This window comes from Fistularia commersonii, chromosome 28, assembly GCF_037954325.1.
Source record: "Fistularia commersonii isolate RoL2024-O1a breed Wild chromosome 28, RoL_Fcom_v1.0, whole genome shotgun sequence".
In the NCBI taxonomy this organism is placed as follows: domain Eukaryota; kingdom Metazoa; phylum Chordata; class Actinopteri; order Syngnathiformes; family Fistulariidae; genus Fistularia; species Fistularia commersonii.
Window position 1 is genome coordinate 6,181,353 of NC_141311.1, and position 25,600 is coordinate 6,206,952.

A 25,600-nucleotide genomic window follows, 5' to 3' on the forward strand; every position below is an offset into this window, starting at 1 on the left:
AGTGTGGTTTTAATTTAACTCTTAACTGAATGTATTCACAAAATAATTTTATTATATTTTACATCATATTATATTCTCACCTTGTTCTTCATAGAATTGGAATTATATACCAGCCAAATATCGGCCTACTCATTCTCTTTAAATAGGTTTTCATTTGCCAGAATCTCGGAACAGAACAAGATAATTTTCTCTTTCTGCATTTCGAGGTTGGATGCTGAACAGAGGAGGGCCCTTTTCTTACTGCCATGCGAGTCAAAACAATAAGATTGTTATTATTAGGATTATTTATTTATTTTTGAAATGATTAAAAACAATATATTCAGTGACAAGGGATGATGAGTTCAAGGGAAAGATAATAATGTTGCTCTGCAGCAAATGATGATTTTGTGCTTTTGTTCACTTGCATTTAATAGTCAGTGTCTTGCCCAGTTTGTATTGTATGCTTAGCCCCTGTCAGGTCCTTTGTTGTTTCATAATGCAGCCCTTCAATGCCACAACACCAGTCACATATGCATCGCCAGTCTCCTATGGGGCACATTGTTATGTAAATACATATTAATGAACTTCCCTTGGCCACTGGTGCTGCAGATAAATCAAGGCGACGGAGGACAGTGAGCCTCTCCTCTTAAATACAGGCTTATGACTGAGGTGAGAGACTCAGCTCACACCATTTGACCAGGTTCAAAAATGATACGGTCGCCAAACTTTTTAAGACAAACCTTGAAAGACCGGTCTTGAATGAAAGATAAATGTATAAGAATTTCTTTTGTGGACTTGCCATTAACTACCCACTATCTAAAGACATTTGTTCGGTGGGAATTTGTTTCAAAGGGGACATCAATCTCAATGGACTTCTGTCTCCATAAATATACCTCTGACCGTTAAATCCTTTGTTTTCAACCGATGTCACTGCCAGAAGATATACATCTTGTTGTTCAGGACGGACCCTGAACACACAAGAACGACCTCAATAGTCGTGTCACAGATGTGGGTCTAACTCTCCTGCCAGCATCACATCGACTTTGGGTTCAACTTGCTCCCTTCCGCAGACGGGGAAGCTATCACTAATAAAATTCATTATCATGATGGGTTTTTAAATGTTATGCAAGTCAAACGCAAATGTCTACTTTTTGCTAGATGAAATTAGACAACAGAGTATTTTCTGTTCTGGTTGTTTTTTGGCTATTTCCCGGCAAGGAAAATTGGGAAAAATTTGCAGCGGACCCTGCGGCACATTTGTCATATGAAATAAATTCCCATGCTTGCACCGCTCCGCGTATTCACATTACACCGGGGGAGAGACAACATTTAGAAATAATGACGGGAGATGACACCACTACCGTCAGACGGCTGGAAATGAGCACGAGAAAATTTGTCTTTGTATTTTTTATTGTCCAAAGTGGCTCGCATTGTCGGCCGTTCAAAGTGCTGCACAAATGAACATAACAGAACTTTGCACGACTTAACTTTTTGTCACTTAGTCCCAACTATGATTATTGGTAAAAGGAGTGAAATCTAAAGTTTATGGATACCATTCTACGTTTTATATCCCCGATAAAACATCCTGTTTGTTAAATAGACGTCGCTAAAGTTTGTACTTTCAAGTACTACTATACTATTTTCCTCGATCTGTCAATAATTATCTTTGTCACTTAAAATACTAAATGCAATGTTCTATCTAATTTCAACACCAAAAATCACTGTAAATTTCATTTTGTTCGTATTTATGGGACCACTTCGCTCCGAGAAAGTCTCAAATAGTTTTGGTCATGCTGGATTTTGAAGTAATTAAAACAGTCAGACAAACACAAAATGGTTTTTTAAGACTATTACACTGTCATATCTCTGTAGGACAGGGGGGCACATTTGTGTGAAGAACAGGTAAATAAAAACCTTTTGATTTCATTTCAGCTTGAGTGTTTCTTAACAAAAGAGACAGGACTAAAGGAAGAAAAGGGACATCAAAATGGAAATTTCCCTGGCTGTTTAATTGGGTGGCCACTTTTCCTTAACTTATCTTCACAGCCAAAGTCATTCAAATGGAAGTGAGCATTTCCAATTAAGAAAAATAAATTCTTCGTTCAAAAGCAGTTTATTTATTTTTTTTTCCGGTCGTTTTAAGTGGAGTTTAGATATGATAGCACGTGTCTGTGTAAACAGATAAGCGGAGTGTCCTCTTTTAACCTCACTTGTCTCTCACATTCGCTTTTTAAACACGGTCTGCGAGGCACGTGCCATTCACAATCCAATTCATCTTGAAGAAATGTTTGATAAGATAAAATATATACTTATTTATAACCCAGAAAAAATCATTTTGGCACAAACAGCCACCCCAGAGATCATCTCTAAGTGAGTCAGTATGACATGAATCATGATGAACGACATCTTAAATGATGCACAGTTACAGTCTTAACAACACCGCAAGCTGCGTTATGAGCAAATGATTTCCTTCTGTATAGCCTGAGAATAATGGAAAAGGAACATTATTGCCCATTTGTTCTTGGAAGCTATAGAGACCGACATTAATCCCAACTGTCTGTAAAATTGAAGCAATAAAAACCACAAGTAGTGACATCAAATTTCACCATGGCGATACTCCTCAAAAATATTGATCCACAGACAAACAATGATATACTTGATTGTTCCAGTAAAGATTCCTGCACTGTCTGCATTCCCTTTGTTGTACATGAGAGAGATGTTACACCAATGGTGGAATATGACCTCATTTGCTGAGGAGACAAAATTTAATTAACAGAGCAAACTGTGTCTGCCAATAGGCTTCCGCAGAGACCACACTGCAAGAGAAATACCTTCCACAAATACCTGCAAGAGTGTTTGAAGACCAACTGTTGGACTCACACATGGCAGCGGCGCCCTGTGAGACTCTTACACCATTAATGGAGACTGGCGAAAATATTCTGCACACGCACTCATATCCACTGGACTTTATAATATAAGGCCAAAATTATGAAAGTGCCATGAATGGATTATAGACAAGTCACTTTCCTTATATTTGCCCATGCTTGAACCAACAGTGTAACTATTGAAAGTAATGTCATGCCGTATCTTTGAGACTATAAGGTGCACAAAAAAGTCTTCGATTTTCTTCAAAGGAGCAACATGGAAATCGAGCAGCCGTGAGATAATTTAAGGTTAATGAATTGATGGTTCGCAAGTGGAGGAAGCAAGCAAACGAGCTCCGACAGGTCAAGAAGACGCAGCTGAGTTTCCGCGGACATAAAGTGAGGTGGCCCGAGTTGGAGGAAAGACTCAAGCAGTGGATCATCGAGCAAAGAACGAGTGGGAGAAGCGTTTCAACGGTCACCATTCGACTAAAAGCAGTAAAGCTAGCAGAAGAAATTAAAATTGAACATTTCCAAGGAGGTCAGTCTTGGTGCTTTCATTTCATGAAACGGTGCCATTTTTCCATTCGGACCAGGACTACGGTAGCGCAGCAACTTCCAGCAGATTATAATGAAAAGCCGGCTATCCTCCGCTCCTAATGCAGCAAACACATCGCCGACAAACACATCCAGCCACAGCCACATCACTAACATGGACGACTACTATGAGATGTTATAGGGAGAAGTGTGGGCGTGGATTGTATATAAAACCCGCGCCCTATAATCGGGTGCTCCTTATGTGTGTGTTAAATACAGTAATGGCGCACATAACTGAAACTGCGCGTTTTAGTTTGGCATGCTTTGTGCTCATAAAAATACAGTAAATTGCAGATTTATTCACACGCCCTTGCATACAATTCTAAAAATCCAGTTTTCCCTTATTGTATGAATTTCTTCAAAAGATTTAGTTTAGGTACTTAAGGATTTGATTGGTGTGACAACGCTGGTGTGTCAACGCTGTTGACAGTGAGTGAAGTACTCAGTACTGGGACCTGCACACCCATCATATTAGTGGTATTAAGTCAACTTCTGGGACAGAGATTCCCCTTTGGCCAGTTTTCTTTTTAATCTCTCTGTTAAGAATTTCTTCCCCTTACTAAAGCCTTGGATTTGAAGGCAAAGGCTGTTGTACCTTGCATAAATTGCAAAGACCAGTGAGGAAAACAAAGATCAGTAAATTTGGGCTTTGAAAAATAAAAACTGACTTGGCCAGACCTCAGCCTGCAACCTCTCATTCACAGAAAATACAAAAAAAAACAGCAACAAATTAAGGAAAAAAAATGTCATCTTGTGCATGTATCCCTGTAACGTGGCGATGTGCTTCCAATAACATGGCTGCAGAAAAGCGTGAAACACAGTATGCGATGATTGATTTAATTACCGCATTAACCTTGAACTTGGGTAATGACAATCAGTGCTGTCTAGACTCCTCTGAGCCCTTAAAACGTCCTAGTGTGCCATATGTATAAAAACAGTATTGTTACATCATAAGTAGAAATAATGCTTTAACCACCCACCCTTTCAGAAAAGGGGAGGAGGAGGGGGGAAGACTATTTTTATTTTCATTGCTGAATGGAATGATGGAGACAGGGCTGCTCGGACTTGGACTCACACATCATCATCATCATCCATAAAACCAACAAACAAAAACTAGAAATAAAACAGAAAGCCTCGCCAAATGTCACACATCTTTTTTCCCCCATTCTGAATCTTTAATACAGTCGTGTAATTGGTTTCTGTGATACCAGAGTCATCGCTAAATCGGCATCTAAACTTCAGTAAACAATTTTAAGCCTAATTTGGTATGAGACATGGCCGGCCCAGTGGCAGTGTGCAACTCCAATTATGATAAGGATTAAGCACATGCAGTCAAATGATAGAACAAGATATAGTGCACAGATACACATTAATTGCCATTAATTGGAGAGGCATGACACCGTGCCTGGAAAAGAAGTGGCAGAAGATGATATTTCAACACCTCAGTATCATTAATGGCAACGTCTAGGTTCTCTTTTCCAGCGAATTAGCCGCAGCCATCATCGGATAGGCAGTCACACGATTTGGAGGAACCAGACAGGGCCGTTGGTGAGTCCGATGCGTTCGTTCGGTGGTCACTACTGTCTGTGGTCAGTGAACCCAGGAGGCAGAAATTGGCCGCTTTCACACATTGATTAATGAGTCCATAGCCGCTACATGACAAAATCTGACACTGATTGTGAAGCTTCAAGCTTTATCTAAAGCGTGAAAATAAAATGCCAAGTCATCTACAAAATCAATTTTGCTCTAAAAATAGATTTTGATTAATATGAGAGGGATCGGTATATAAAAAACAAATGTGTTGTACGAGCTTGGGAACAAATAACCCCAACTGTTCTAAAGAGTTCACGCTTCGATCCGCACGGGCCGGCCGGCCTGCCGAGGAAGTAAAATGACAGATCTAGTTTCCACTTTACGGGAGAAATGGCTTCAGAGATGTAGTGGTGATGACAACATATGTTAAATCTGTTTGGCTGCTGATTGTCCAACTGTTAGAAGATGATGAGATTAATTAGGAGTGGGATGGCTACTGAGGGAGAAATGAAGCTGTCATTATACAGTAGGAGTTGAGTAATGATGACTGTCTCGCCTTTATCTTTACCAGGCTTTGCTTTTAACTCTGACCCAATTAATACCCCAGGTAAACATGCTTCTGCCGTGGCCACGGGCTTATTCCCCCTGAGAATTACAGTGAAATGAAGCTGTACATTTTATCTGTGCATCATGGTTGGAAAGTCAACTTGACAGAACACAGGGCACTTGATAAACAGTCTATCTAGGGCACACACTGTACAGCAGGTCTCTCAGGAGGGGTAGGCAAAACCCAAGACATTACAGAGAAACCCAAAGCAAATTATCCTGACATGGATGAAACAATAGCAAATTGGACAAATTATATAATTTGAGTCATATAGGCCCCAGCAGAGTCTGGTTGTTTCTTTCACTCTGAGGGATTTGGAAACAAGAATAGTGCTTGATGGTATAGGTCAGGAAACAAAGGTGGTTCCCTGCATGGGTTCCATACCAGGAAAAAATGTCATCCCTGCGAAACATCCCTGCGACAAATGCATTCATTAGTTTGTTCCTGTTTAGCAATATACCTCATATGAAAGGTGGACTGCTTTCATTATACACATATATATATTATTTTTCTTTGGACTTTGCTCTGAATGCAAAGATATTTGAGGGATTGTTGAAGGTTCTAACCATGGAGGAATGGATGTCTCATTTTCAGAGTGCATATAAATCATTTTTCCTTTTTTTTTTTACATTTCTGACAGGAAGCAATGCTCCCAACCAATATTAGCCATTCTGCCTCATGATACATGTAATGCCAAACACCTTCAGGGAATAAACCATAGATCACATGTTAAAGGAATCAATTTTTAGTACACTTTTTAATTCTAAACACAATGTTTTCTCCATTTGTCTCACTGATTAGATACATGCTGATTAGACCCATTTCCAATAAGTGGCTTTGAAATCAGGAGGTAAATGTTCAAGATATGTTCTCAAAGGACCGGAATTTGATTTAAATATCCTACACTGCTATATGGATGTCTCCTTGGTAAGAAGGTGGAAGGAGGGGGGAAATCTTAGTCTGGAGTCTAGACTGAGTGTGCACTTTTCACCAGGAGGGAGCCACAGCAAGTCATTAATCACCTGCTACTGACACTGAAAACCTTCTGCCCCTCATAAGGGCAAAATAACCTCTAACAATGAGAGGAAATAAGTGGCCGGAGACAATGGGATATTGCGTGGTAGTTTATGTTCTTCTCATAAGCAGCCCAGTCAGCCTCAGAAGATGGAGCAGCCATTCGATGCAAGCCATTCCATGCAAGTGTGTACAGCAGCAGGGAGGAACATTACATGGCCTCAGAGAAGTGGCCCACAGATTCAGAATGCATAGTGGAACGTATGCCGTCTTTCACTATAAAACTGACCTTCTGTAGCGTCATTACATCCACACTTTAGCGAGGCAAATGTGGAAAACAAGACATTGCCCAGGCAAAACTGTCATGTTTAATGGCACGAAAAGCTTTAAAAAATTCAACCTCACCTGATATCATTAGGCACAATTCACCACTCCAAACATGTCACCTTTCCAGTGCTTTTTCTTGCTTTTTATCTATTGTCACGATCAAAGATGAGATGAACAGTGGAGGAACTACTTAGATCATTTACTCCAGCAAGAGTTATAAAGCCAGCATTGGGAAAAAAAGCACTGGGAATGTCCTGAAGTACCACTATTTAAGGATTTATGGGGTATTGATAGAAAAGAAAGGATATTCATAAGATCCCTAGATTTACTGCTTTCCTGTCATTTAACATCCGTCTCCTTCAAGAGACACTCATCAAAACGGTATAGATGTAAAATTGAATCTAACATGAGAAGCCATTCATTCCTATAAAATGTGAAGACTTCATACAAATCTATGCTCACAAAACATCCATCTTCGCCATTAGCTGACTTGGTTGGTGTAATAAAAACGAAGAAAGAGTCTGTGCAAACGTAGTGCCTACGTTGAATTTCATTCAGACAAACATTAACAGGGAGTTGAAAAAAGACCAATGAGTCACAGTGTTCGATCAGCGAAACACACACACACACACACACACACACGATGATAACAGTCAACACAAAAAACATCTAATGAGACCTAACAGTAAATGGTCTCAACCTATAGAGTTCTTTCACACCTTGAAGTTTCAAAGCATTTTACACAGGAATGTATTCACGCATTCACTGTCTCACATGAGTGCGCACGCACGCACACACACACACACACACACACACACACACGCACACACACACACACACACACACACACACACACACACACACACAAAGACATCCCTGGCGGCAGAACTGCCATGCAAGACCGCCAACTTTCTGATTGGAGCCACGGCTGCTCTACCAACTTAGCCACAGCCAACCCTGTAGTAAAGCTACTGGCTGTTATATTTGTTAATCTTTTTTTTTGCGACTAACCTGATGATACGTTCCCTTTTGACAGCGATAGTGCAAGGAAGATAGGGGTGTGTGATGCTATCAGTCCCTCCGATACATAAATACAGTAATTGAATGCTCAAAAAAATCTCCAGTCAAAACCCGACATTCAGTTTTATATCACGACACCGCATTGATACTACGGCTTTTCAGCCGTATCTCGTCGCAAAAACTGGAAACAGGTGAAAACCATTAGCCTGAGACTGTCTGTCTGCCGTCATCCATGTCTCACTGCCCTTAAAGCTCATCCGTACAGAAAAACGAATGAATCCAAATCGAAAATGCATTCAAATGCGATGTAATACGGGAGTTCACATGCTTCACTGTTACTTGGCTCATAACAAACAGTGAGGACTCCAAGTTATGACTAATAACCTCCTTTAAAAACAAATTGAATCCTAAATGATAAGCTTTTCCCCACAATCCCTCATTGGGCAAGGATGTTGCTTAATTTCTGATTTAGATGGAAAGAAAAACATCTATTTGTATCATAGCAATTTTAAGACACTGTTAGACCCTTTCATTCTCATCTGTCAACGGAGGCAAATTATTTTCAACACTTATATACTTATCATATCCCTAACCAGTTAAGTCTATATTAGTGTGCAGAAACAGCTGTCACCAGAAAACAAAGGGGCCGTGTTTGTTCTGGTCCTTAAATTATGTTGTCAGGATCATCATTCTACACTTCTCCGGTGAGAACCCCCCCAAAAAGGAGGGGGGTTGACAGAAAAAGACAAGAGAATGATTTTCATTGACAATGTCCTTCTGCGCTGAGACATCATTCTGCCCGCACATTCAGTGGATTCATGTGCCGTTATAAAAGCTATATATTTCCGCATTCAATCATGATTAAATAGGGGTGGGGAGGCAAAAGTGTAAAAAAAATGTAAGCGGTTAAAACAAAAGAAAAATATAATATACAAACAGAGAAATGTGACCTTCAGTTCTTCCACACATTTGCATCCCATAAGACCTCCAGCTGATTGATTAATAGAGACAGAGCATGCCAAGCCATATCAAGGCCCCGGCACAGGTTAAGTGGAGCTAAGATTGTTCTATATACCCTGTGATTAGAGTATGAGGCTGGAGAGTTTGATCTTCCAGACTTCCTGACCTCCTAATCGCTGGAGGTGTTTTGATCCAACCTGCCCGTACAACTTCAATCATACACACCTCTGGAAGTGCAAAGCTGTCAGAGGGGTGAAAGAAATGCCGAAAAAAAAACACAGCATTTTGTATTGGAGACATTAGTGCTTGGGAGGTCTTTTGAGTTAAAATTACGAACTGATATGATGATTATGTTAGTCACTTTACATGCTGAAAATAGTAAGAGGGTTATGTCTATTTTCCTCTTGAAAGTGATTTTAACATTTTAACAGCACCAATTTGAATATCAGCTGTACAATCTCAAAGATTTTTTCCAAGATGGAAACTGGATGGGTGTGGGGGGACTTTGGTGAGGCCATGAGGACAGATATTTGGGTGGCCTCCAAGACTTACCAGTGAACTGTCAGGTCACTTCGGAGAGAGAAGCGGGGCTCGGCCCAGGCTGTTTACAGCAGCAGAGGAGAACTTTTGACCTCAATTGGGGACATCATCAGGCAGAGAAAGAAAGTGTCCTAAGCCTTGTTATTTGCTCTCTGTGGAGAAGGTTGTGCTGGAAGCCCCAGACAAAACCCAAATTGCCCAGATCTTTGATTGAGGTCATTGACGTAATCCAAAAGCTCCTCTGTGTTCAAGGCCTTGGTTTAGGAAGAGAACTGTCCAGAGAGGCTAAAAGGTTCTGGGTATTTTGGAGCTGCTCTTACACGAATCCTCAGTGTTACATGGAGGTCAAGAGCAGCACCTTTGGACTTGCGGGTGAATCGAGCGGTTTCTGATTTTAAAAAGGTTGGCCGGATCGTGTTCTTGAGCTTGTGTGCTGGTCCGGGGGCCTCCGAGCCACGCGAATCTTTGATTCTATGCAGATTGTGTACAGGTTGTGAAAATGTGGACCATCTCTTCATCCTCACAAGTTTCCTGAGGGTCTCTGTTTGTGGTCTTCGCTGGCAGGGTCTTGAGGCACATTGAGGGAAAGGAGAGTATCCTGTACAGGGTTCTCCGGATTGCCTCTCTGCTTTTTGTAAATTAAGCGGTTCTCTGGGCTTTGTCACACCAGGACTTTCAGCAGGCCCGGGGCGCTTTGCAGCTCAGAGTGAAGCAAAATGAAAAAATACACAGTTGGAGTGACTTTGATTTTGGCCTCTTTCGGTAAATAAATAAATTCTGATTACATCGCTGCCTGTGGCTGCCGGAGTTCGGCTAACGCAAATCGTCTATTCTTTTGAAAACTAGAAAACACTTTCACTTTTAATAATTTTGAATAACTGTTGGTTATCTAAACCCAGTTTGCTCATATTTTGTGAAAGGTGATTGTTTTTTTTTTTTTTAATGTAATGTCGAGTGCCTACATTACAGAAATGGATTGAGCTTGGGCTACATCCCCCCCACCCCCCAAATTCAAAAGGTCTTTCATTTCCTTTAATACATTCCATGCAGCAAAAGAGATGAATATAATTCTGCTGATTTAAGGTCAGTAAGCGTTGTTATAAATTATGGCCTGGTTTTGAAAACCAGTGGTTATAAATGAATGATGACTTTATTTCAGTGTTAAATTTGACATAAAAGTGGTTCCTCAAATAAAAATCCTCTTATTTTTGAGGGATAACACTCAATTCTTATCATCATATTTGTTGTTAGTGTAGTTGTCAGTGAAATCTGACAGATCCATGTTTTGAGCAGATAAGTGATTCGAAAACCCGATGGAGATGAATTAAAGCCAGAAATCTTGAGTATGTTGTTGTGATAGTATTTTACATGGTCTACCAGGTTATATGGCTTTTTCTGTAATTTGCCTTGTGAAAAACGCTCCGGAGTGCAACATAATTATCTACATCATCAAAAGCAATTATGGATGCATAAATTGAATGCATGTCTACATCCCATTGTCCCCTGCATATTTGTCCCTTGCACTGATAACACAACATTTACATTATAATGGAGGAGGAATAATGGAGTTGCCCAGCTGGGGTTAAAGGGACATGACAATGAGTGTGACTGCTTTAGTCAGAGGCAGCATACAAAGGGGAAAAAAGTTTTGGTTCCATTCAAATGTGGGCGTGCAAAGTCAAATTAATCGCATACATCGTGGCTTCAGAGACGTTCAGCCAGCCATTAACAAAACATCATGACTGGTCAAAATAGAATTTTAGCAATCTATTACAAAATGTATTATTGTCATCCGTCTTGTTCCAATGAATCTAGTTTAAAAAAAAGCAACAGTTGCCGCAAGTTACAAATAGCTGAACTATGACTGGATTTATTTTAGTCAAATGTGTTGATTTTAACTGAAATAACCAAATTCACACAACCAAATTCCAGTCAGTTTTTATGTATCAAATACATTGGATATGTGAACTTTAAAATCAAGAGAGCCTTAATGGTTGTTAAATTCATAGTACTATGGGATCATTTGGCAATAAATGAATCTAAATTTGGATCTTGTACAAATGATCACATGCCCATTCCTCTGATGAAAGAATTTACAAAATCAAATCAAATTAAAAAAAGGACAAAAATTATTTGAATAATTCCCCATCAAGCTACTGCTTGCAAATAAATTAGCATCCTATTCAATGTTTTGATGAGAATAAAAGAACAGTAATTGCTTGCTATTAAATTCTTGAATTTAAGGGTGCTGGGATTCTGAGTCTCAAAACACTCTTCTTTTATCAGGAAATCATATTCCTCCGCAGACCTCTAACAGAAAGAGTCCAGCACTTTTCATCCTAACAGCCGACGAGCACTGGTGACTTTAACTTGTCATTATCTGACAGTTTTTTCCACCTTCAGCATCTTGCCATTATAATTCAAAGCTCTTGAGAAAATTAAAGAAAATTTTAATTGCAAAAAAAATATCAATCTTATGATTAAAATTCCTTTACCACATACTTTCTATATTTCCTTTTTCTTTTTTAATTTTTTTTTTTTTTTTTTTTTTATAGTAGGTTGCAGCGTAGCGGTTTGGGCCCGTCTCCCGAACTGACAGTCAGCACAACAGGCCCTCGTCTCCTCAGCCGAGACACACCGAGAATCCCTGGCAGCTCATATATCAAGGGAGATTCTCACAGCAGTCCTCCTCTTCCTTTTTCAATGCACAGGGTAAGTATTTTAATTAGTTGGCTAATTGTCTAAGTAATTGGAAGACAACTTAGCTCAAAGAGTAATCAATCTCTACAGGGCCGTGTTCTATCACATCAAAGGATCTGTAATTAACACTGCAAACCATGGGATGGTCTTTGACTAAGCTCAATAGCGCGGGGGTGTATGATCACAGATAACACAGGGGTTGAGGAGATGGATCTGGGAGGCCTCCGATGAGTGCCGAAAGGTGTTATCATCTAGAAACCGCCGGATTCAAACCGGAAACCGTCTGCAGGGCACCAAGGGTCGGACCCGACCTGACGCAAGCGTTCGCAAGCAACGGCCGACGGTTACCACGCGTTTCGGCGACTCACACATGAGAGGGGTTCTGCTTTCAAAGGTAGAAAAGAAGATATGTAATGTCTATAAGACATCCGATATGTGTGATTGACTCACTGCGATGTGCAGTGGTTAAAAAACAACAACGTACTTCTTATTTGAATTTCCCCAAAGAATATCTGTTATCCTGATCTGACAATGGAATTGGCAATTCATTAAATGTTTTCATATAGCAAGTAGCAGTTTCACTTTGTGGCTAAACTCACACTAAGGCATTAAAAAAAAATGATACATTTGGGAAGAACAAGACTAATCATGTCTCAGATTCATCCATTTGAGGCTCCTTAATTTCCCCATTGTAGAAAACAAGACATATAATGAACAATTATACATAAAGTCAATTTCTGTGTTGTGCAGAAGACTTAATTAAAATTACTAATGAAAAAAAGGCCCGCTTACAGTGTGGAAGTTAACTCGTCAATTTCAAAATGAGTAAATGCTTCGTCTTCATGGACTGTAATGAAAATGACCTGGATGGCAATACACTCCATTTTTTCTGTTTACACACAATGATTATGAATAGAATTAGTTACCTCAAACGCATCATTGTGAAAAGAATTTGACATAATTAGCCCGACCGCATGAGGAAACGGCAGCTAAAAAGCAACACCGTTACATTATTTTGGGACAACGTATCATATTAACAATTAACAAATGTATTCAAAATGCAGGGATGAATGTCATGCTTGTGGAAGCAGCCTAAAACGGATAATTATGATGAAACATCCAGAGGAGAGCAGTCATTGGAAGACAGGATATTCCCTGAAGTGATCCCCTCCCCCCCTGGCCCCGCGCTCCCTGCCGCAAGGCACAATCCACACCGTGGCACTGACAGATTGACAAATAAGGTTAATAAGTACTTTCCACCTCTCCTAAAGGCTAATCAAATATTAATCCTTGAGGTGTGGTCAGCAGGAGAAAAAACAACAAACAATTGGTAGAGGGGAATTGATCGAATTGATTCTTGCTGGTAATGCTTTGGGCTGGAGAAAAGGGAGGAGAGGAGGCGTGCATGTGAGTGTGTGTGTGTGTGTGTGTGTGTGTGCATGTGTGTCTGCGTGTGTCTGTGTGTGTGAGTAAGAGAGAGAGGGGAGGCGGGTAGGGTTGAGTTGGAACTGTAGGAATTCATTTTATTCTGAGAATGGAATGGACAAATATTTGGATATAAGCGCTAAAAGCAATTTCAATTTTTAATCCATCCCCACATTCTGTCGGCTCAGTGGGCGCCGCGTGCTCGCAGCTTTGCGGGTGTGAATCTCAGTCATGAACCAGGCCCCTTTTTTCATCCCCTCAAGACGCATGGAAAGAAAAAAAAAAAACAAAGGTTTTCATGTCGTACTCCAATGAACACGATCAACCTTTCAACAGAAAAGCCATCAAAGTTGTTCCATGGATTGAAGACGAGCAGTAAAAAAGTGAAGTAAATACACAAATACATGATCTATATAAACCTTTGCAGGTCAAGGGTAAAATAAATCAGATCCTTTAAAAACATACTATTGGTGACAAATTTGCATTTTGCACGCACAGGCACACACACACACACACACACACACACACACACACACACACACACACACACACACACACACACACGCACCCTCCCTCAAACAGTTTTCACTAATCGGAAGCCCTGGGACATCTCCAGGCCTAGTGGACCATGTGAGCGGAGCCACACACTCATGTACTGATAGGGCAAAATTGGATCCAAGTGAAAATGCAAAGACGCTTATCAACCAACACTTCCAGGCAGTGCTCTCCGCAAGAGCATATGTCAACATCATTTATTAGATGTGGCCAGGGACTAAATTATGTATGATCACAAAACGGGGAGGGGGGGAGGAAAATAGGATCACACGCAGCAGGTGGATGGAATAATATTGGAAAAGAATATGAAATCATTAAAAAAAGGTCCTTAAGGGAGAATATTTGTTAAGGTTTACCGGCGAGTCATTTGTAATGCAGCAAAACTAGGACTAATCACATTGGGCATTTCCAGAATGGTATACGGAGTTAAGTGAATGTTTTATATGGCCCCTTGTTTTTTTGAAATTATGTCTGCATTATTAGTGTCACTAACAGTCCCTTGCCAGTTTATTAGGTACAGCCAGATGAAACAGTGCCACTCAGCAATAAATCTTCACCTTCGTCAAGATAATAACGCTCAGTTTTTATTGCATGTGCTTGAGATACGTTACGTCTTATGATCATTTTCGAGGCTGCAATTAGTGCTGCAGTTGCGCTCCATGGTGTCTCTAATAAATGATATATTAATGGGCCGGACGACAGAATAAGGAACGCCTCTCGGTGTGATGTCACGCTGTACAACAGGAGGGCCTTGGCAAACTGATTCAATGACAGCAAAACACCGAGCATCAGGCGTCATAAGTCTATCTGATTCATTGGCAAGCCGATGTCTATATTAATGCACACCGATACAACGACCGGATAAATCACTCCGGTAAATTGTGCACGAGGAATTTAAAAACCTGTTAACTACACTTCCTTCACTCTGGCCAAATATATACTAAGTAGCTTTAATATTGCCAGATGAGCAATCTTTCAAGCAAAATACTCTTCGGAGATACTATGTAATTGACTCCACATCTAACAGTATGGAACAAATCCCACTAGCAGAGGGAGTTGACAAATTGCATTAAAAACACTCAATTGGGCCAGGATTGGATTGAAGCTCATGTTCCTCCTTATCCCATTAAACATGAAACAGTTTAATCTCTAAAACTTGCTGACATATGGGGAAACGCTTAAGCACGCAGCCCGTATTTGATTTGTGGAAGAAAACCAAGGTGCAACAACATGGCCTCCAAGCGTCTGTACGCTTGTTCTGTGCGTGCATTAAACATGGAGACAAGAGCAGGAATTACCCCCTCATCGCACAACTAATATGTTTCTTTTAATCGTATAATCGCACTACGAAAGCAAAACACGCGCGTTGTGTCTTTCAGCCGTCTTAAAGTGGGCAATATTAAAGAGCCTCAAACTGTCAAATCATCCAAGTTGCTCCTTCAATAGCTTACCCGATTTGAACATGTTCCGCTTCTTTTCATGACATGTAAACAGGTTTTGACATGGGTCTAGTTAAATGTGTAAGACATGCTGGAAAAAAGGGGGAAGGGAAATGCCTGTGCAAAAAACCCCAAACCTGTCACCACACAGTATACCTGCTTTAAATCTGTTCCCCATTTCAGGCAATCTGTGGGAACCAGGCCTGTGGAGTCTAATCCTGTTTTCATCCGTACCCCCCGACGCCCCCCTCATCTGTATCACACTTTCAATTCCACTTTCTGCTGCCTTTGTGTGATTTTCATTTGATCTCGCTTTTAAAATTCAAAATCTATTCAAGGTTTTTTTAGTTGGCTTCGCGCTGTTGCGGCGGAGCTGCGGAGCTCTATTTATGTTCTAGATTTTGGAATTGCAAATCAAGACTACGTTGATTTACAGGGAAAGGAAGTCCAAAATTCCCTGGCATCACCTTTTATGATTGTGTACGTTTAAGATGTTAACAAGGATGTTTAGGGGAGATGATTTATGAACTGTCAGCCTGCTTCGGTTCGTGTCTCTGTGAGCACAGCAGGAAAAATACTTTGTCTTGAAACATTACATTCTGTGTGTGAGCCTGGTGGTCCTCTGGTTTGTTTATTTCTTATTTATTAAATCTGGGATCTTGACTCTTGACATGCCAAACACCTTATAGTATTTCTTTCTGCATGTCCTATTGTGTGTTTCATTGATTACGTTATTGTAAGTTTTTTTTTGTATGTCCCTACAAACACAGCCAAATGTCTACAATACAAAGCATTGTATAAAAATTAATCTGATTTTGTGTCTAGGCTTATATGGTTACTACGCCTACAAGAGATGCCAAATTAAAAATCTAAAAACATTAATAAAGCAAAGGAATGAAGAATCGGTTATTTCGAATAAGGTAATTTCTTATTTATTTCCTATTTTTGTCTCTTATTGTGCCTGATGAACCTAGAAAATATCACATTTTTTGCTCTCTTGATGGCCTTAACAGCCTCAGAACACAATTGTTGAGTTTAGTTTGAGCTGCAATGAAAAGAAATGGCAAACAAGCTAAAGCGCGTAAAATGTTTTAAAGAGGAAATTAGTTTTTAAAGAGGAAATCAACTTTTCAGAAAGTTGCACTCTGGCATGATATGTAAGGATACTTTGGAATGTGAGAAAATGTGTAAAAACCATGAGGAACAGCGACGATGTATTTAGATGGCATAAATAATGACAGGTCTTGATGAAACAAATCAAATAATTTCTTCATCGCTGAAAAATGCTAGTGTGATATTTAAAAAATGGGGGGAATCATCTGCATTGAGACCAGTACGGGGTTCTTTGATTAAAAGAACGGTTTATTCATCTGTCTGTCCATTATACCTCCAACAAGTATGTAGTTGAGATTATTTTTCCTTCAGCCCATTATCGAGATACCAATGGGAAAATATCAGTATTGACCAAATTAATAACTTCCCCAAAGAGAGAGACTGTACCCCGATGAACAAGAGTTCATAAGAAAAGGTGGGAAAAACACACTTCTGTACCATCTATTGTATAAATTCCTATGAGAAATTTATGTAAATAAATTTAATATAGCTGCAGACTCTCCTCCACTCCGCAAATAAATGGTTACTTCAGTCCTTGGATATGACTCTGAAGAGCACATTATAGAGGCTGCACATTCGGCCCATTCATAGTCCTCAACCGCAGACGTTAAAATACAAAAAAGGTACACTTTGCTGTTTTTCAAATGTCAAGCCGTAATAAACAATGAGAATATTTGGATGCGTGTGTCCCATCTTCAGCCGAGGCGTAAGATTCAGCGAGGATACGTGAGAGCCTTTGATCATGTTTTTTGGAATAAAATATAACTGATAATCACGTTATAGGGAAAGAGTGTATCTGCTTATCAAAGAACGGTATTGCCTTACTTGATGCCCAGTGGGGGATTTAGGTGAGCATTATTAACTCAACCATGACAAACCACACTTCTCGTGATTATCTGACAAAAGGTGCTGACAGATGCTCATGGTTGACATTTCCGTTGATATTGGCAGTGAAACGGCGGAGACTTACGCCGCTTACAGGACTTACACACTTGTATTTTTCTTTTTGTCAGCCTGTGTTGTGGGACTTAGCGGTATCACCAACAGATGAATAAGCTTTGGGACTGACCTGTCGTGACAGACCAGCATCGTACATCGGGGTTGCTTTTCCTCATTGTCATCACGGCTGTGTGGTTGGAGCCCGAGGCCCGGAACAGCTGAAACATCAAAAATGCACAATGTAAAAGCTCTATTATGTGGTAGCATGTCAAAAAGTAGAACGTGTAATGGATAGCGGGTCACAGTATCACTGTCTCGGATCCTGACCTTACCGGTTTCTGTTGGAAGTTATTAGACTAACACAGACCCTACTTACCATACAATTACAGGTGAGGTTAATGGCAAATAATTTGTTGCATTAAAACCACAGTTTTTGCAACTACCCCATTTATATGTTTTTTTTCTCCGCTCTAATGGATTTTATCATCCTAAATATTCTCCCGGAGCATAAATAATTCTGTGTGAAACCAAATATCTTTTTCATGAATACAAATTAATAGAAAAGGTAGCACTTAAGACACTATGAATTGATAATTTTGTGTTATAAAAAGGCACCCAAATATGAATACTGTCTCACACCTTACTGTGTGGTCGCACAGTACATAAATCTAACCACGAGTTCCATGAAAAAAACATAAAATACAAATTCACGACCCTCCGATTGAGTAAAAAATGAACAGACAAAAATGGCACTTTACTAAAAATGCTAATTTCTATTGAAATCCATTGAATGTAATGATATATGATTGCTGCGGGTGCTGCTCCAGACAACAAATGCTGAACGGCCTCTGTATTGAAAGATTCACCTGTTGAGGTGCTTAATCATTTTGAATGCAGCCATGAAAAACAAAGTCCTTGGGAAAATAATCAGTTCTAATTATTTGTCTTGAGCTAATCTAAAATTCTTCAACCTCGTAACATTATTCCTGTTGTGACTGTACATCCCTCGATTCTTGCATACATTCAGGTAGAAATATTAAAAAGAAAAGGGTATTTCCTCAAAAAGCCGTGCCCGTTCTTTTTCTAAACCGTCACTTTGGCATCATTTTCAGGGATGTGTCAGGCTGTTGAGTGTTTATAACGTGTAAAAATAGAATGATTATATATCAGTTATCTTTCAGCACAATATGACTAATATCAATATTACCACAATGCAATACATCACAGAGGCAATAACTCACTGATCCATTAAGACTAATGGGACATTCAACAATCACGGCTGCTGGTTGTCACTAAACTGAACCCATCAGCAGGACTCTTAAAGCAGCCACGGATGAATTGGAGGATTGATGGATGGATATATGGATGGATGTATGGATGGACAGAAGAATTCATACTGTACATCCTATTAATTACAAAATACAATTCTGTATATTTTACATCTTCGTGCTATTCTAACCTGAAACAGCCATAGTAGCAATGGGGCGAAAGCATTTCCCATGACATTTGGAGGTTAATTTGCGCTGGTTTCACGGTCATTTATCGATGGACGGCTCAGAAATTAACATTCACCACGCTTTTATTGACAGAAGTCTTTAATAACCCATCAAGTCAAACAGGACAGCCAGCCAGGAGACGACTCTCTTAAGAAAAAAAGTGTTTTATTAAACCTCATCTATTTTAGTAAGAAGATGTGGGTTGATTGATTGTACCAAATTCACAGCTTCGGCGAGGAAGTTAAATAACATTCAGCTTTGCTTGGATTGGTTTTATGGGAGGGAATAATTTAGGGCAGACATAAACACTCGGCATGGTGTTTATGTCTCTACGCTCGAATTGACGACTTAAATTTGTTTTTTTTTTTATAACAATTATTGAGCGCCAGCAACCATATCAGTAGTTTAGAGTGAGTAGATTCATTCTGTCTTTTAATCTATCTGTCTATCTGTTTATCTGTCTATCTGTCTATCTGTCTAGCTATCTAACTGTCTGATTTACTATTTGGGGTTAAAACTGTTCAGACTGTGATACCTCGGGTCTCAGGTCTTTTAATATGCAGATGACTAACCAAAGGGTTGCTCTTGTTTTCATGTACTTGGTCAGTGTGGCGCACAGAGAGGAGGAAGGAGGCAGAGGAGGAGGAGATTGTTTTTTGTTGTGCTATTTTTTTTTTTTTCGCTCGCCACAGGAACTCTTTAATAATATCACAACATTTGAGATTTATACGGCAGCATTCCCCGCTGTTACCTTCCAGAATTTCGAAAAACCACAACTTTGCCACAGTGATATTAACAAGAGGAACTACTTCTGCGGTTATCTAAAACAATGTTTTTCTTTCTTTTCTCCCAGGCTGCAAAGGAAGCATTAGTGTTCCTTTTAGCCATGCACTTTGCTAAACATGCATTGGATTTGATGCAATCCTAATCTTCACACAAAAAAGAGATCATGATGGAGCAATAAAAGCCGCTGATGTGTGTTTCCATTCTCCGAAAATTAGTTCAAGTCCAACAAAAATGTTACACAGAATTTTTGTGACCTCTTTTTTTTTTTTTTCTCATAATTCCCAGCTTCATCCCTCAACGCTTATCTTTCTCAAAGCACTGTTGTGCTCAAATGTGTTTAACTTCACATCCACAGATTCACAAGACATGTCACCGACTCGGAGTGAAATATACTTATGTTCAAAGGGGTTCTAATGTGGAATGATGGGTGGGTCTACGGTCGCCTCAGAACTGTTGACACGCAGCTGTCTCTGCTGTAAATCTTGCAAATCCACTCACACACATACAAAAAAAATAAAATAAAATTAAAATTCTCCCAAGGATTCTCTGAGGAGCAAATTGCTTCAACTCTGAACGTCAGCACAGTAAAACTCTCCTCTGTTGAGCGAATCATTTTACTACAATGAATGTCAAGACAGAACTGTAGTTACAATAGTGCGAGGGAATAATTTGAGATTACGGGTGCACGACCGAACGTGAAAGAGTAAACAAATCTGACTTCCAATGCAGAGTAACTAGACAAGGTTAATCCTGCAAGTTAATAAACACAATGTATAACCACCTCGACAGCATGTCCGGACCTGTCAGGGTTCCTTTATCTGCTTTGTCTGTGATGCTGTTATATAATTATATCACTGTATTTGTCATTTGTGTTCACCCTTGGGCTCGAGAACAAATTAAAGTGCTGCTTATGGTAGCTTTATAAGTATGTCTGCAACAAAAAAAAGCATAACAAAAGTTCATATTTTCCATGTAATGAGTGCTACATTATTTATAAAATAAATTATGGATGAACTTGTGCAGACCTGCGCAGCGCTGAATAGGATGGCCTGTAATCAATCCTTGTCTGATGGTTCTCTCCAACAACGGTTAGTGGTTTCTGTGTCTCGGGTCTTCCCGGGAACTAACTACTAATAACAGGAGGTGTTATTACCTGCTTTCCACTGCTTCATTTTGCTTTCCTTTCAATGATTTTGTGGTAAATATCACTATGGTCGGACTGTGATGATTTAAAGATTGCAGCGGCGGAGATTACGCAGTTCGCTGATTCATTGTTACTGGAAATCTCATTGAACTAGATTGTTAATACTCTCCCAAAATGCTAAAGAGAAAGTACATTAAATGATGGCATCCTTTGGATTAATACACTTTGTAACTTCACAGGCAGCAGCGTAAGCACCGAGCTGAGATAGGGAGGAAACATTATTCATGGTGTTTTTCATCCTAACTCTACTTTATTAGCTTATTTGATTCCCCATTCTCCTCATAGTTGATTCAATACATTCCCTATTTGCATAAAACTGTCCGGTAAGATTATCTTCACTTATTCGATCTATCCTAAGAGTCACCTTGTTCAGGATCTTATATGAATAATGAGATTTTAAATTGGAAGACACTCACACAGAGAATGAGGAATTTACAGTTAATTCATCTCATTGAGTTACATTGCTTAGAGGTATTGGAGGGTTTAGATTTTCATTCAAGCATCATATTTAACAGTGTCTGCTTCACCCACTTTACTGCATTGAAATTTAAATGGCCTGAGCCTGACAGATCCAATATTGCGACCCACTGTTGCTATTTTCCTGGGAGCAAATATATTGTCAAAATCCCTATATTCAGAGAATGAGAAGGCAGGAGAAAAAAAAAAACAACTTGTGATCACGCGGCGCCCCTAACCTTTGTGGCTCCCCCAAATATTTCAATAGCGACCCTTTTCTTTATCGGCCTATTTATAGAAGTGGATGCGCATCTGAACGTCGGGGTCTTAAAAATGCGATTTTAAATATGGATTTAAAAAAAAAGGCAGTTTGCAGAGTTCAAAAGCGGCAGATATTTCTGTCACGCATGCACACACTTTCATAGTGATTTGACAGAGAGAAAAAGACAGAGAATGAGAGAGCGGGAAAGAAAGGGGGAGGGGGTTAATTGGCTTTTTATGACTCAAATTAAATAACATTATGCATATACTGGCTTAACGGCTTATATGTGGCCTCCATTAACAATGTCCTCTTGATTGGTTCTTTGGTTTAAGGTCTCCTCCAACTCAGGCAGCGCTTGTCATAGCATTTAAAAGCCGGTGCAGAGGGGGAAAAAAAAAGGAGCTTGTGACAGAAGCAGATTTTATACATGTGTGAATAATTTAAGGAGGAAAAACCGCAAATCTCGAAAAGATCAATGACCCATCGATGACATGACCCAAGACGAGAGCGCTTAAAAAGCTATCAGTACGTGACGACAATTGAATCAAATAAATCTCGTCATTAAGGCTTTCGCACGTTATCTGGAAGGCAAAAGAGAGAGGGAGAAAGAAAACAAGCATGTGCCTGTCCTGAAGCAGAGCTCCTGAGGTGTTAACTAATCTCTGGTGGCCAGTCGATGCACTGCCTCCTCTAATTGCTCCCTGTATTTCAGTCTGGTGTGAGAGCAGCCATTGTAGCGAGCGCCCAGTCAGCCCCCAGAGGTCTCACACCTTCATTATCACTCTTTATTGCAGAACCTTATACCGGCACTTGGCACCAAACAGCCTGCCCGTTAAAAATAGAGCCTTCTCCTCTCCTCTCCTTTTGGTGGTTTCAGTTTTAATTACTAACACAGAGCCAAAGCCCAAGTCCTCAGCAGGCCTTCAGTTTTTTTGTTCACTAATTAAAGCGAGGATGGAGTTTATTGAAGGGACCCTGACTCTGCTCTCTCATCTATTATTAAGAGGGCAGGACAAATCATTTTCAAATTTATATGCTGAAACCTGTCCAGGGACAGGCATGGGCGGTAAAGGTTGGGAGGGGGATCGGGGGCGGGGGGGCAGGAACGGTGCTGAACACAAGGGAAGGCATTTGAGAAGCTTTGTTGCATCGGACGAGAACCAGAGGAGGAGGGACGAATCCGCAGAACCCACTGTGATAGCGGACGGCATCCCAGCACAAAGGAGAGGTGGAACAGCGGATCGATGCAAAATGCTGCACGTGTACACAATTCCTGTGATGCTGGACACCTCGATTCTGATCATTACAGGATGAGGGACTGTTAGTCCTGCATCAGTGGTATTAGAAAGCTAATGGCATTGATTGGAGGAACCCCCTCTGTGTGCTCTGTGTAAACAGTGGGCAAAAATACCACAACAGCAGGGTGGTAATGTGAGAGAACAACGTCCAGCCAGATTGATGTTCTTAGTGATTCTCCCACCCCCCGCTTTCCCGCATCGCACATTCTTAATTGTCTAAACAGCCGCGACCCTGACAGCTGCACAGGTACCATAGCGAAAGAACAAAAAAGACACAAACCTCCAACTGTAGAGAAGGGTGGAGGCGAAGGCAGCTGGTCACAAAACATCAAGTGGGGCGGCCGAGATGGTCAAAACAAACACGCCAAGTCTGTAAGAATAAACTTTTTAGATGCTTGGATTTGAAATGCCGAGAATGACTGTTCCTGCTTTTTCGATGACATTGATAAATATCTCACCCAACTTCTTATGTGTGACTTGTAGCTGCTAAATCACATTGTATTTCCAAAAAGGGAAGAAAAAGAAAAAGATGAGTAAGAAGAAGAAGACAAAACTATGATTACAATATTCTCATTCTAAAATTGCTTTTTGGACACTGAGACTTTCACAATTGCCTTCCACATGCTAATTGCAGTAACTATAGTTTTTGGGGTGGAAAATGCATTAAAACTAAATTGAGCGTCGTGATATCCGTTTATTCCTGTTTCAGAGTTTAGTTTCGCAATGAAAGTACTTGCCTTTTTTTTTTTCAACGCCACACAAAAATCCGACATTCGTGGAATAACTGCAGAAATAAGAAATAAAGCATTACCGCCTCTTCTATTAATGGATGTTTTGTCAAATTTCTCTTTACATTAAATTGGACTCCAACAGTCACCATATACAGTGATCACGGGCTGCAAGTGCGGCCGGTTCCGCAGGAAAATTAGCAACATACAATTAGAGGGAAAATCATATCTAGACTCTAACCTTTATGAGATGAGGTGGAGTGAATTGAAAAGGAGAAATAATGAATTTAGCCGGTTGGAGAGCAAGAGAATCCCCCCTTAGCCTAACAAGCAGCTCACATCCTCAGGGCAATTAGTCACTGTCATATGAGGGCAAATGTAGAACCTTTTGCATGCTTGTTAAGTAAAAACTTACAAAGAGGTCACTGACATATAAGAGAAATGTAGTGGAACCACTGGGCTATGGAACACTTCCAGAGGAAAATAAGCCTGACAATACTTCACTGTTTCAATATGTATGTGATTTTAAAACAAAATCCCATCCAAATAAGCAGATGAGTACATTTGAGAGGGATGAGCTTTCAGAGCTCTGACTGATGTTTTTATCAGCTGTGAGGATTCGTGGCACTTCCTTAAAAATGAAAGGCTGCCAAAGCAAACAGAATGTGTTTATCTGCCAGACTTTGCAGCTTTGTTCACCTCAGTCAATACATTATAGATTATCTAAGAATGATTTATTTTTCAAAGTAATGATACAAAAGCTGCCTTTTTGCACACACATGTTTTGGGCTTAGTGATTTTCAATCAGGGTCTTGATACACGGCTCGTGCCTCGCGTGTCTCACAGGCTCTGTCCGGCTGAAACCGAGCCGCTTCCCCGTGTACAGCAAACTAAGGAACAAAGTGAATTTCACAGTCGTTCAATGTGCGATTATTTAATTTCACCTTTTCTATGCATTATAAATGTACATTTCATTTCAGGGTGGATTTTTCCAATACATACAGAAGGGGATATATAGGTCAGAAACCCCAGTGCCTTATCAGTAATTCGCCATTGCCTGATTATTAAGGACAGCTTAGGTGGAGAGGGCTGGAGTACCAGGAGGGGTTAAGGTGAATTGATTGCCTGTGGACATGTTAAACATGACCCTGTCGGGCCTCCACTCTACTCCTAAAATGCGCCAACCTGTGCACCTCACTCCAAGTAATCAGCTGTAGAGGCTTTAATAAAATTCAGAAAGCCCCAAGAACCTCCCCCGAGGGACTGTACCAAGTTGGAAATAATCGAAACCTGCAGCAAGAGACATTTGCTCTGCGTTACCTTAGGAAGTCTAGCAAAATGCCCGGTGCTCTAAACCCTTAAAATGTTTTCAGGGGGGAGAGGGGGGGTTTAAAAAAAAAAAAAAAAGTTGCCGTTTTCCATCACGATGAAAGCACATTGGTTGTTGTTGTTCACTGCTAAACAGATTGAAAAGTAATCAGCCAAGTGTCTGTTCCTTTACTTACTGGGTTCAGATGCAGCAGCTTGCAGCGGAGGGGCAGTGGCAGGGTAATTACGGGGTAACTTGGGCTCAATCTGTCTGTAGACGCCCTCCCTCTTGGAAGGGGGTGTTTCCCTTGATTAGCCCGACTCAGGGTGAAGCCCCCTCTGCAAACGGCAGATTGAAGTTCATCACAGGGGTCTCAGCTGCCAGTATGTTGCAATGAATTGCTTGCTGTAAGAAGGTGTTGACAGGAGCAGCTGGACATCAGAGAGTGA

General features: G+C 40.3%; 1 long non-coding RNA gene across 1 annotated transcript; it reads right to left on the reverse strand.

The window, feature by feature from the left end:
- Positions 1 to 17,780: 17,780 nt before the first annotated feature.
- LOC147217346 (uncharacterized) lies at positions 17,781 to 25,396 on the reverse strand. Its single transcript, XR_015108940.1, has 3 exons — positions 25,348 to 25,396; positions 23,395 to 23,484; positions 17,781 to 17,830 (listed from the first exon to the last, which is right to left on the reverse strand). It is a non-coding gene; the product is annotated as an uncharacterized LOC147217346 (long non-coding RNA).
- Positions 25,397 to 25,600: the final 204 nt, after the last annotated feature.